This window comes from Microcaecilia unicolor, chromosome 1 (genome assembly GCF_901765095.1).
Source record: "Microcaecilia unicolor chromosome 1, aMicUni1.1, whole genome shotgun sequence".
Lineage (NCBI taxonomy): Eukaryota > Metazoa > Chordata > Amphibia > Gymnophiona > Siphonopidae > Microcaecilia > Microcaecilia unicolor.
The window spans coordinates 42941735-42954845 of NC_044031.1; the positions used below are offsets into that span (position 1 = coordinate 42941735).

At 45.1% G+C, this 13111-nt stretch overlaps 1 protein-coding gene across 1 annotated transcript in view; it reads left to right on the top strand.

Moving 5' to 3' along the window:
- Positions 1 to 13111, top strand: part of CDC25A (cell division cycle 25A) — a 161997-nt gene that overhangs the window by 51210 nt on the left and 97676 nt on the right. The window lies entirely within an intron of this gene.

The following is a 13111-nucleotide window of genomic DNA, read 5'->3' on the forward strand; positions in this document are numbered from 1 at the left end:
TTCCAGGAAAGATTCCACAAAAAGGTGTTACTCTTTCAAATGGGGGATGTTTGCCGTCTGGTGTGACAGCAAGGCCCTAGATCCTCTTTCTTGATCTACACAGACCCTGCTTGAATACCTTCTACACTTATCAGAGTCTGGTCTCAAGACCAACTCCATAAGGGTTCAACTTAGTGCGATTAGTGCCTATCTATGGACAGCCTTTAGTTCGCTTCATGAGAGGTTTGCTTTTGTCAAAGCCCCCTGTCAAACCTCCTGCGGTGTCATGGGATCTCAACGTCGTTCTCACCAAGCTGATGAATGCTCCTTTTGAGCCACTGAATTCCTGCCATCTGAAGTACTTGACCTGGAAGGTCATTACTTGGTGGCTGTTACTTCAGCTCGTATAGTCAATGAGCTTCAGTTCTTAGTAGTGCACGCACCTTATATCAAATTTCATCAAAGCAGAGTAGTCCTCTGCACTCACCCTAAGTTTCTGCCAAAGCTGGTGTCGGAGTTCCATGTGAATCAGTCAATTGTCTTGCCAATGTTCTTTCCCCGTCCTCATACCCGCCCTGACAAAAGCAGTTTGCATACCCTGGATTGCAAGAGAGCATTGGCCTTTTACATGGAGTGGACAAAGCCCTTCAGACAGTCCGCCCAGTTGTTTTTCTTTCAATCCCAACAGGAAGGGAGTCACCATCTGAAAACGCACAATCTCCAATTCGCTAGCGGATTGCATTTCCTTCACTTATGCCCAGGCTGGGTTGACTCTAGAGGGCCATGTCACAGCTCATAATTTTAGAGCCATGGCTACGTTAGTGGCTCACTTAGCCTCCATTGAAGAGATTTGCAAGGCTGCAACGTGGTCATCAGTCCACACATTCACATCTCACTACTACCTTCAGCAGGATACCCAACGCAACAGTCGGTTTGGGCAGGCGGTGCTGCAGAATCTGTTTGGGGTTTAGAATCCAACTCCACCCCCGTAGACCGTTTTTTATTCTGTCCCAGGCTGCGCACTCAGTTTTTTATGGTTTCAGGTCAATCTCTGTTATGCCCTTGCCGTTGCGAGGCCCAGTTGACCAATGTTCATTATTTTGAGTGAGCCTGGTTGCTAGAGATACCCCACATGTGAGAACAAGCAGCCTGCTTGTCCTTGGAGAAAGCGAAGATACATACCTGTAGCAGGTATTCTCCGAGGACAGCAGGCTGGCTGTTCTCATAGACCCGCCCACATCCCCTTTGGAGTTGTTTGTTTGTTTGCTTATTTTTATGCTTTTTCATTAAACTGAGGTACACGCTCGTGTGACAGGCAAGAAGTCATGCGCAATTCGTGTGCCAGAACTCTCTGGCAAAACCTTTTGTTTATTTTGCTTGCAAAATTTCCGATTGCTGGGCCGCCGTGGTCGTCGACCCACATGTGAGAACAATCAGCCTGCTGTCCTCGGAGAATACCTGCTACAGGTAAGTAACTTTGCTTGAGGGGGAGATGCCAGCCCTTATAATGGGGGAATTCTTCACAAGAAAATTGGAAATGTGCAGAATTTTCAATCTTTGTGTAATTCTTGCAGTGACTGTATATTTTACTACATAGCATGTGTGTGTCACTGCATTAAATAGCCTAGTGGTTAGTGCAGCAGACTTTTGATCCTGAAGAACTGGGTTTGATTCCCACTGCAGCTCCTTGTGATTCGGGGCAAGTTGCTTAACTTTCCATTGCCTCAGGTACAAATAAGTACCTGTATATACTTTGTAAACTGCTTTGAATGTAGTTGCAAAAAAACACAGAAAGGTGGTATATCAAATCTCATTCCCTTCCCCTTTAGGATCAATTTTCTGGGCAAGTTACTTAACTCTCCATTGCCTCAGGTACAAATAAGTACCTGTATATACTTTGTAAACTGCTTTGAATGTAGTTGCAAAAAAACACAGAAAGGTGGTATATCAAATCTCATTCCCTTCCCCTTTAGGATCAATTTTCTGGGCAAGTTACTTAACTCTCCATTGCCCCAGGTACAAATAAGTGCCTGTATATACTGTGTAAACCGCTTTGAATGTAGTTGCAAAAACCACAGAAAGGTGGTATATCAAGTAAAAGCAACATAGGTGCTTATGTCCTTTTTAGAAAACAAGCTTCCAGAACTATCACCAGTTGTACAGATACTTAATCCTGCTCCAGAGAAAGTGAAAATGTGCACATGCACTCTTACACATTTACTTATTTAATTTACAGCTTTCTTAGTGCCCTCACTAGACCATCTAGAAACTGTGGGTTGTCCATTTACCAGTGAATGTCAACAGAGAGAAAATTAGTTCTCCGATATTGACCCTTAAGGGCACCATGTAGGTTCAGATATTCAGTATTTGTTTCCAGCAGATGGTGACGGTACACCAGGGCTGATCAGATCAGATGACATCCTGAACTAGTGGTCACTGGTTAAAAGTAGAGCTAAGCTTCTCAGCATAAGAAAATAAGCTGCAAAAAAAGAGAAATGTTAGAATACTTAGTCTGTCCCTTTCCTCTTACTCCCCCTTTCCCCTTGTGGGGTTTTCTTGGGGTTTCTTTACTGAAAAAGAAGTTGCTTCTGTGTTGGAAATCCCAATCATGGATATGCCGACTTGGGCACTGACTTTAGATTGGCTCTGAACAGCTGAGGCAGAGAAATAGGCAGGTATAGAGATGCCAGCTCAGGTGCTGATTTTCATAGCAAGACTCGTACCAGCATCTGAGGTACCTAGTTAACCAAGGAGTTAACATCTCAGATGTTGAAATTCAGTGTTGCTTGATCTGAAGCTGAGGCATGTTGTTAACAGGCACGATAGTGCCATGTCTGCCTCTGAGTGTTGCACTGCTGCATTTATTGTGAATGCAGAGGTACCGAGGCAGACTTGGTCCATACAGTGCTGCCAGCTCTGAAGCTGAGTCCCTGCTTAACTTACACAGAGCTCCCTGCTTAACTTTGAGGTAATCATGGCTGATCTTTCTGCAACAGAGGTTTGGCAGCTAATAGAATTATTTCGCCCTGCTCGGTATTTTTTTGTCTAGTGAGATGTTGACCATGTTTATTTCATCATATGTTTTAAGTGTGCTGTTACTTGGTGACTAATATCCTAGTTTTTTAGGGGAGCTAATTGCAGTCACTACCTGAGCGTACCAAGTGCTGATTGTACTGCGGTTCTTACTTCTCATTGTTGGGGTATTGTTTCATGAAATTTTGTCAACAAACAAGACCAGAGTCTTATTGTCTCTTCTGAGAGCCATCCGTGGCACCATTACAGTTGTAAGATTTGGGACAGAATTTTGCTGACAGTACAATGTAATCTAATAGAAAATTGTCCCCTTGGCTACCCAACCACCCCTACACCCATCCTCTTCTAACCTCTCCCAGCCCTTCTCTCCCCACTCTAGAGGCAGACCAAATTTTGGTTTCAATAGTGAAACGGGCCGAAATTCAAATTCGGCCTTGTTTCATTTTTGGCTGAACATGCCAGTGCATTTTAAATTGAAACCACTCTGGTCATCCATCAGGGGGTGCATGATCTCAATTTTGAGACTGCAGATGGTACCGGCCTGGTCGTCAGCAGTATGGTCAAAAGTCACACCTGTCTTTCTTGTGGACAGGAAGTCGTCCTCTTAAACAGCTAGAGCACCCAATGCCTCCTGAGCTTCACAATGATGCGAGAATGTCTTGAGTTCCAGAATGTGTGGGCCAAAATGACGTTGGACTAGTGGGTTCTGGATATTCTTACAGAAGGTTACAAGTTGGCGTTCTGCCTGGTCGCTCCTTTCTTCTTGGTCTCCTTGTCAAAGGGAACCAAGGCATTTGAGATTCAGGCCACTGTAGATTCTTGCTGGCACTCTGGGCCATTGTTTCAGTTCCCCAGGTTGAACAGGGACAAGGTAGATACTCCGTCTACTTCATTGTCCTAAAGAAGGAAGGCACCTTTTCTCTGGTCTTAGATCTCAAGGTTTAAACTGCTATCTCCGAGTGTCCCGCTTTCACATGGAAATGCTAATTCAAGTGGGAGAATTTCTCACTGCCCTTGATCTCAAGAAGGCATACTTGCATATACTTTTATGGCTGCTGCATTTTTTGGCGCTAGAGTTGTCGCTTCCAGTTCAGGCTTTGCCCTTTGGTCTCGTCTCATCTCCAGGAATGTTTACCAAGGTTGTGGTGGTGGCCTTTTGCTCCAGGGAATCCAGGGTTCACCCATATGTAGACTGGCTCATTCATGCATCATCCTAGTTGGACACGGTGGTGGCGACAGTTGTCTCTCTTCTGCAGTCATTGGGTTGGGTGATCAATCGATCAATGCCAAGAAGGGCAGACTAACTCCATTGCTAATGCTGGAGTATATGTGCATTCTATTCGACACAGTAAGGGAGAGGATCTTCCTCATGGAACACAGGGGATCGAAGCTGGTTCACAGGATTTGTTTTCTTCTTAATCCAGGCAGGATCTGGGACTACGTCCAGATTCTGAGGTCAGTGACAGTGGCAATGGAAGTGGTGCCATGGGCAAGAGCTCATGCAGCCAATACAGGAGTCTCTGCTCAGCTGCTAGACTCCAGTGTTTCAGAAGTATGACCTTCAACTTCCTTGGACGCTGGTTACCAGATAGTATTCAGTGGTGGTTGTCGCCCAGGAATTTAACCATCAGAGCTCCTTTTCAAGTATCACAATGGGAGTTGGTAGCAATGGACGCCAGTAAGTTGGATTTGGGAGCTCATTACATCTGGCACAAGGCACCTGGATGGAACAGGAGTTTCAGTGGTCGATTAAATTGTTTGGAGCTCAGGGCAATGCAGAATGCCTTACGTGACTCACTCCCTTTTTGGCAGGGGCCCTGGTCTGAGCTTTTTGTCTGACAATACGACAGCAGTAGCTTATATCAATAAGCAAGGTGGGACCTGCAGCCATCCACTGGCGGCAGAGACGGATTCCCTCATGAGTTGGGCAAAGAAAAATGTTTTTGCTTCTCAGCAGTTCACATCGCTGGGTCCTTGAGTGTGGAGGTGAACTTTCTCAGCAGGCACTCCTTGGACCCAAGAGAATGGGAACTTTCCAGCCAGGGTTTTCAGGTGATAGTGGACTAATCGGGATTCTGTACTTGATGGCGATGAAAAGGAATGTCAAAATGCCCAAGTTCTTCAGCCATCAGAAAGAACGGGCTCAATGGGGATCAGTTTCCCTACTGCAGCCCTGGCTGGAGACATATCTACTGTATGTCTTCCCTTCTTGGCACATGGTAGGCCTTTTGTCAAAAAAATCGTATTGCACTGGGGTCAAAACACCAGATTGGAGGCCATGGTATACATACTAGATTCAGTTGCTGGATGGGGATCCTCTCCGTCTTCCGCAGGTACACGGCCTACAAAAGTAAGATCCAGTGCTCAGATGATCCATGCCCCTTTGGTCTTAAAGTTTGGCCATTGAAAGGGCTCAGTTGAAACAAAAAAGGTTTTTCTGATTTGGTCATTGCTACCTTCAGGATTCACACTCTTTATGGCAAGTTCCCCTTCAGAAGTCCGAGGTAGGAGGCTCTTGCTGTCCTGCTTCAGGTTGCAAAGTGCAGCATTAGCTACAATAGCATTATCCTACAGACATGCTATGCAGGAGTAGTTGATTCTAGCTGTATCACTCCATGGTGCAACCACACCTCGAGTATTGTGTTCAGTTCTGGTCGCCGCACCTCAAAAAAGATATAGTGGAATTAGAAAAGGTGCAGAGAAGGGCGACAAAGATGATACAGGGGATGGAATGACTTCCCTATGAGGAAAGGCTGAAGAGGCGGCTGAGGGGAGATTTGATAGAGGTCTATAAGATAATGGGTGGAATGGAATGGGTCGATGTGGAGCGTCTTGTTTACGCTTTCCAAAAATACTAGAACAAGGGGGCATGCGATGAAGCTGCAGTGTAGTAAATTTAAAACTAATCTGGGGAAATGTTTCTTAACTCAGTGCATAGTTGCCGGAAGAAGTGGTTAAGGCGTTTGACTTAACAGACTTTAAAAAAGGTTTGGATGGCTTCCTGGAGGAAAAGGCCATAGAATGTTATTTAATGGACGTGGGAATAATCCACTATTTCTGGGATGGGTGGGACAAATTGTTCTTTTGGCCACTGTCGGAGACAGGGTGCTGGGCTCAATGGACCCTTGGTCTGTCCTGGCATGGCGATGCTTATGTACTTATATACATCTTTGGTTGTCATTTTAAGCTCCTAATGCTCACAGTCCTTAAGACATAATGCAGAATTCCTTGTGTATCAACTTGGTATTGTTTGAAACAGTCTAGATGACTCCTCTAGAGATTCCAGTTGGTCACACTTACTATATAATAGGACACACATCTATTCTATACCTTTCTGTTCTCCAAAGAAACCTTGTCCTTGCATCTTTGAGATGCTGGATCGTTACCATAGAACTTTTGTTCGCAAGTGCCCCGTTCTTAGAAGGATAGTCTTGACAGATTTCTTAATTTCTGGAGTGTCTTATCTTTTCAGTGGACATGTCTTCTCCACAGTTTTGGTCTAACACACAGGGATCCTTAAGCAGTGGTGCCAACACCTCTAAGGGAACAGGCCAACAAGGTATGGGGAAGGGTTTTAACGTGAGGCAATTTATTGAAACTTTCTAGATGGTGAAGGCAGTTATTAGAACTGTGTACTACTATAATTTCAGTGACATGTTAGCAGCTAGCACTATTAGCAACATATGTAGCTGTGTGTTTCTAGTGGACACATGGTTTACAAAGAGGGTGTGAGGGTTTCATTGATCAGTTAAAGGGGTGCAGGAACAAAAAGAAATTAAGAATCCTTAGTCTAACACTTCAGTTTCTGCTATTTTGTACTTATGTGCATCATGTCCTTTATCTTGCAAAGCCAAATCGGCCTCTTTATTTTAATAGGACATGGGGGGGGGGAAGTAATTGTCAATGCATCTGTGGTGATGAGGAAGCCACTTCATAGGGGTTTCTGAGCTAGTTATCCTGGAGCAGGCACATTTGTAAAGCAGCATTTTCCTGTTCTGCAAATTCAAGCATTCAGTGTATGAGGACATATGGAAATAAAATTTGCCTTCATACAGTTTGGCTTTAGAAGCCAACATAGTACAGAATCTTTCCTTATTGTTTTAACAAAATCAGGGCTATATTAAGTTAGGAAAAGCATGGTGCTTTTAAGAGGTGAATTGCACAGCACTATTTTCTTTTTCTGTGCCAGTCCACTGGTTAGGAGATAACGCACAGGTTCAGAACTAGTCTGGTAGGACTAAAGGAAAGCAAACTTAACAGGTAGGAGAGGTGATTTCTTCTTTGCCCAAACTAGGCCTATGGGAGCGCCTGCATACAATCCCTATATAAGTACCATATTTTTGCAAATATAAGCCACAGCTTATACTTATCTTTACATTTCTACTAGAGGGGTCACAGCTAATACACGTTCCTGTTTATATAAATGTGCAGGGGACTGTGTAATGTGAAGTTTATCAAATTTTGTGCACAGCTAAATCATGCTATTAAGCCGAAAGTGGGAGGAGGAACGTGCCTAGATTGTGTGGTAAGCCTAACTCTTGTGTGTGTGCCAAGACAAAAAAGGATGTATTGGGGAGGAAGTGACGTCACCGTCGGAGATGGAAGCCTGAATCCAGAGCTCCGTCGGGGCAGTGAAGAAATAAGCGCTATTTCCTGGTTCCCTAACCCCCGAGATTGGTGGTTTTGAGGTGAAAGATATAGAGAAGTAATGGCGACACGAAAGCGGCTGGAAAAATTCAAGTTCGCCGCGGCACAGAAAAACGAGGCGGCGAACACGAGCCGCTCCCAGCAGAAAGCTCACAACAAAATGGCCGCCGCGGATTCTGGCTCCGAAACGGAGGACCCAACAGATCAACTAGAAAGTGATACCGAGCTGACTAAACAAGAGGTAGCGAGGTGGTTTAAAGCCTTAAAGGCTGAAATGTCGGCGGTTCGGAAAACTATCCGTGAGGCGGTCACAGATATCCAAAAAGAGGTGAGAGAGATTGGAGGACGGGTGGAGCAGGTGGAAGAAGGGCTGGAGCACGTGGAGGGAGAAATGGAGGGCCTGCGTACTGCTCTCACGATCGTGCAAGCTGAAAAAGCAAAATTGCAATTAGAGGTGGAAGATCTGGAAAATCGCTCCAGAAGGAATAATTTGAGATTCAAAGGGGTCCCGGAAACGGACCAGAATAAAGACTGTGCACAGGTGATTCGGGAAATTTGTGCCAGAATATTGGATATAAATTCTGAGGGGCAGACTAATATGGAGGAGTCTGAAATAAGATTTGATCGGGTACATCGAAGTCTGGGGCCCAGGAGAGACCAGCAACCCAGGGACATTGTTGTATGCTTTAAAGACTATACTATCAAAGACAAGATCTGGAAGAAAGCCAGATCCCAGGGGGAGTTACTCTGGGACAATAAAAAAATTCTGGTGTTTCAAGACTTAGCGCTGGGCACTCTTCAGAGGCGTAGAGAATTCAAAGACTTAACCACATATCTCCAGCAGTCTAATTTCAGATATAGATGGATCTTCCCTTTTGGCCTCCAGTTTACAGCGGAAGGTATCACCAGACGAGTGGTTACGCTGGGAGAGGCTTGGAAGGTACTTACAGAGCTGGGATATACAAATCTGCCTCCGGCAGCTGCGGAGGGGAGATCAAGTGTAACAGCAAAGATAAAAAAAGAGTCATCCTGGCATAAAGTGCGCCCACGAAGAGAGAATACTTCACAGCTATCAACAGAGGAGAAAGTACCTTGAATGGACACGAGAGATACTCAGGATTTCAGTTACCTCAAAGGTTTCATGGGGTTTTGTTAAGAAAAAGATGTTATGCAGTTGGGGGGATTGTTCTGGAGTTGTTACAGGATATCTACTTATTGTTGGAAAGGGTTCTGGGAACTCAGTAAAATCTGTGAAATATGGGGGGAGGGGACCGGGAAATGTTGTTGGGGGGAAGAGGGCGATGAGCTCCGGCGGGGAGTGATTTCCTCATTACTAGCGGCTGGCGGCTAATGGCTCAGCCCAGCAGGGGGGGAGAGGGGGGGGAGGGAAGGGGATCAAGGGTCTTCACATTGGGTCATGGAATGTTAATGGTATGAACTCTCCACAGAAGAGAAATTTGATACATAGAGAATTGCAGAAACTTAAGTGGGATATTATATTATTGCAGGAAACACACATTCAGAAGAGGGACTTACACCTACTTAAACATAGGGGGTACAGCGACTGTATCTCACACTGTGATGCTAGAGGGGGCAAGGTGGGAGGATTAGTGATATACATCCGTAGACACATCCCACTGGTCATAGAAGAAACATATAGGGATACTTTGGGAAGGTGCCTGGCGATTAGGGGTCAGCTGTATGGCAAGGAGGTGACCATAGTAAATATATACGCCCCCAACTCAGGACAAGGAGAATTTTTTACTCGGATTCATAAGGAGCTCTCCCAGTTCCAGAAAGGGGGGATGGTCCTGGGTGGGGACTTTAATACTAGCATGACATTAATGGATCATTCAAAGGGGCTGATGGATAAGTCCCCAGCACACTGTACACAGTTAAAATCACTTGTCTCTGACTTAGACTTAGTGGATGTATGGAGGCTGAGACACCCAGGCCAGCGGTCCTATACCTTCTTTTCTCATGCTCAGAATACTTACACAAGAATCGATATGGTATGGTGTAGCCGCCAGTTGTGGGATCAGGTGGTTGATTCACATGTTGGGTCCATTTCCACCTCTGACCATGCCCCCGTGGAGCTTGAGCTCAAAGGTCTGACTGAGGAAAGGCGCCAACTCTTTTGGAGATTAAACGAATTGATTCTTGGGGATAGTGGGGTGCGGGATGACATTCGCCGGGTCATTCAGAATTATATGTTGGTGAATGACACTGGCGAGGTTTTGGATGGCATATTGTGGGATGCCCTAAAGGCAGTGGTGAGGGGTCACTTCATCAAATGGGGAGCCCGGAAAAAGAGGCTACGAGAGAAGAGGGAGTTGGACCTCCGGGCAAGATTAGTGAAATTAGAATGTTGTCACCAAGAGGGAGGCTCTGGGATAGTCCTGAAAGAATTAAGACAGTGTAGAGCAGAATTAGAGAAACTGCAGGTGGAACACGTGGAGTTTTTACATACAAGACTCCAACAGAAGTTTTATGAATTTGGAAACAAATCTGGACGGATGTTGGCTCATCTTTTGAGGCAGAGACAAAGGAGCCACACAATAACAAAAATAAAAGGGGCGGGCGATAAGATGTACTATAGAGATGGAGAAATCAGGGATCAGTTTGGAAAATTTTATCAGAAGTTATACAGCAGTGAGAGGGGGGCAGGGGGGGAAGAAATCAGGAGGGGTTTAGGAAAGCTGCATCTCCCAAGGTTATCAAGTTTGGAACGCAATCAGTTAGAGGCCCCATTTCGCCTTGAAGAGATCCAAAGGGTGATTAAGGGTCTCCAGGGAGGGAAGGCGCCCGGCCTGGATGGGTATTCTGCTCGGTTTTATAAGACTTTTGTAGGGGAGGTGGGGCCCATGTTGTTGAGGGTTGGGAATGCATGCCTGGCTGGCCAATCATTGCCGGGGAGTATGCATGAAGCGGGGATTTCCGTGCTTTTGAAACCAGGTAGAGACCCGGCGGTATGTGCCTCCTATCGCCCCATATCACTAATAAATCTAGATATTAAGATTTTATCTAAAGTAGTTGCTGATCGGTTAGGAAAGGTCCTGCCTTCATTGATTCATACTGATCAATCAGGGTTTGTCATGGGGCGGCAGGTAGCGGATAATATTAGACGCACCTTACATGTGATGTGGGTAGCCCAACAGAGGGGGATTCCAGTGGCCCTTTTGAGTACGGACGCAGATAAAGCGTTTGACAGGGTGGACTGGCCTTATTTATGGGAAGTTCTAGAACATCTAGGGTTTGGCCAGGGTTTGATAGGATGGATACAACGACTATATGAGAAACCAGTGGCAAGAATCAAAGTAAATGGGGGGTATACATCTGTTTTCCAGATTGAACGGGGTACCAGACAGGGGTGTCCGCTGTCACCGTTACTGTTCGCACTCTCGATCGAGCCCTTAGCTCAGAGGGTGCTTGAATCGGTTGACATTCCAGGAATAATGATAGGTGGCTCTGAACACAAATTGGCATTATTTGCTGATGATATCTTATTTTTTGTAAATAACCCGGGGCTGCATCTTCCTATATTGATGGCAGAACTGAAGGAGTTTGGTAGGCTCTCGGGTTTTCAGATAAACTATGATAAATCTGACATGATTGGGGTATCCATAGCACAACCTAGGATGGAGGAGCTCTCTCGAAACTTTCCTTTTAAATTAAGGAGGGATAAAATTAAATATTTAGGAGTCCAAATACCAGCTCAGATTTCTCAGATATATCAGCTAAATTATATACCGTTATTCCGGCAAATACGCAAAGACATGGAGGGTTGGACGGGAAAGTGGTTGTCATGGTGGGGCAGGATAGCATCGATTAGGATGAACGTGTTGCCCAGACTTTTGTTCTTGTTTCAAACATTACCGGTAGCAATCCCTGGGAGGGAACTGAGAACCCTACAACAGGCTATAGTGAAGTTTGTTTGGGGAGGCAAGGCCCCCAGGCTTAGCAGGAAGCTGCTCTGGCGTTCGACAGAGTTGGGTGGGAGAGGGGTTCCTAACCTCGAATGGTATTACTGGGCAGCACAAATGAAATTTATATCCCTGTGGGGTCAGGAGAAATGGTCGGTGGTGGCACACATGGATCAGGAGATGGTGCAGCAGCACAGCCTGCAGTCAGTAATATGGGCATCTTCTGCTTATCCTATTATTGGCAGGCTTACTACCAATCCGTTTGTTGGGCACTTGTTGGCACTATGGGGTTCCCTTAGGACACGCTTCTGGAAAACTAGAAAAACATCTACATACGCGTATATTCAAGGGGAACCTACTTTTAGAGTGGGGTTGGGAAATCCGGTAGCAAAGAGGTGGGCTGAGAGGGGCATATTGAGGTTTCGAGATTTATTGGAAGATGGGAAAATGAGATTGTTCACAGAACTCAAGGAAGACTATGGGGTTATGGACAGGGACAGATTCTTCTACTTACAGGTTCAACATTACATTTACACACAAGGATGGTTGAGAAACGATCCAGAGGACTATGAAGTCTTAGAAAACATGTGGGGCTCACTGGGAACAATGAAGGGAGTTATATCCCGGTTATATAAATTTATAAGGGGAGGGAGTTTTGAAAAATGTCTATATATGATTAAATGGGAAAGAGATTTGGAAAAGGAATTGACAGTTCATGAATGGAAGGCCATTATCTTGGAGGTCAATAAAGCATCAACATGCGTGTTATTGAAAGAAAATGCCTTCAAGGTACTCTCGAGATGGTATTTTACCCCATATAGACTACATATGATGTTTCCAGGGGCCTCCCAGTATTGTTGGAGATGTTCAACAGATGTGGGAACTTTCTTGCATATCTGGTGGTCCTGTGGGAAATTACAAAGGTATTGGCAATCTATAACGGCAAAGATAACTGCCCATACAGGCAAAAACTTTTTGTGTGAGCCTCAATGGTGCCTGCTGGGCCTGGGGAACAGACGAGGAGTCAAATGGCAAAGACGTTTGAAGAGGATGTGCTTGACAGCTGCAAAGAGTGTCATTGCTCGGTTGTGGAAACAGCAAGCGGCACCAACAGAGCAAGACTGGACTCTAAAACTTTCTCTAATTGAGGAGATGGAGAAATTAACTGATAAACGGTTGGGAATTTATAACAGGCAAGATGAACTCTGGACACATATTAGAGCAATGACCCAAGTGAGTTAGTAATAGGCGCTTGATGGGGGGGTGGGGGGGGGGAGGGGGATGGGGGGGTGGGGGGGGAGGGGGAGGGGTGGGGGGGGGGGAAATGAAAAATTAAAGTTTGTCAATGTTCAATTATAGATTTACAGTTGATGGACAAAAGAGAAGGTGTAAAGTGAGAGAAGTATAGAATTGTGTATCAAAGAAGAAATAGTCAAATGTCTACTGTGAATTAAGGAAGTAATGTTTATTCTGTTGTTTAACAATAAAAATTATCGAAACAAAAAAAAAAAAAGGATGTATTGGCACAC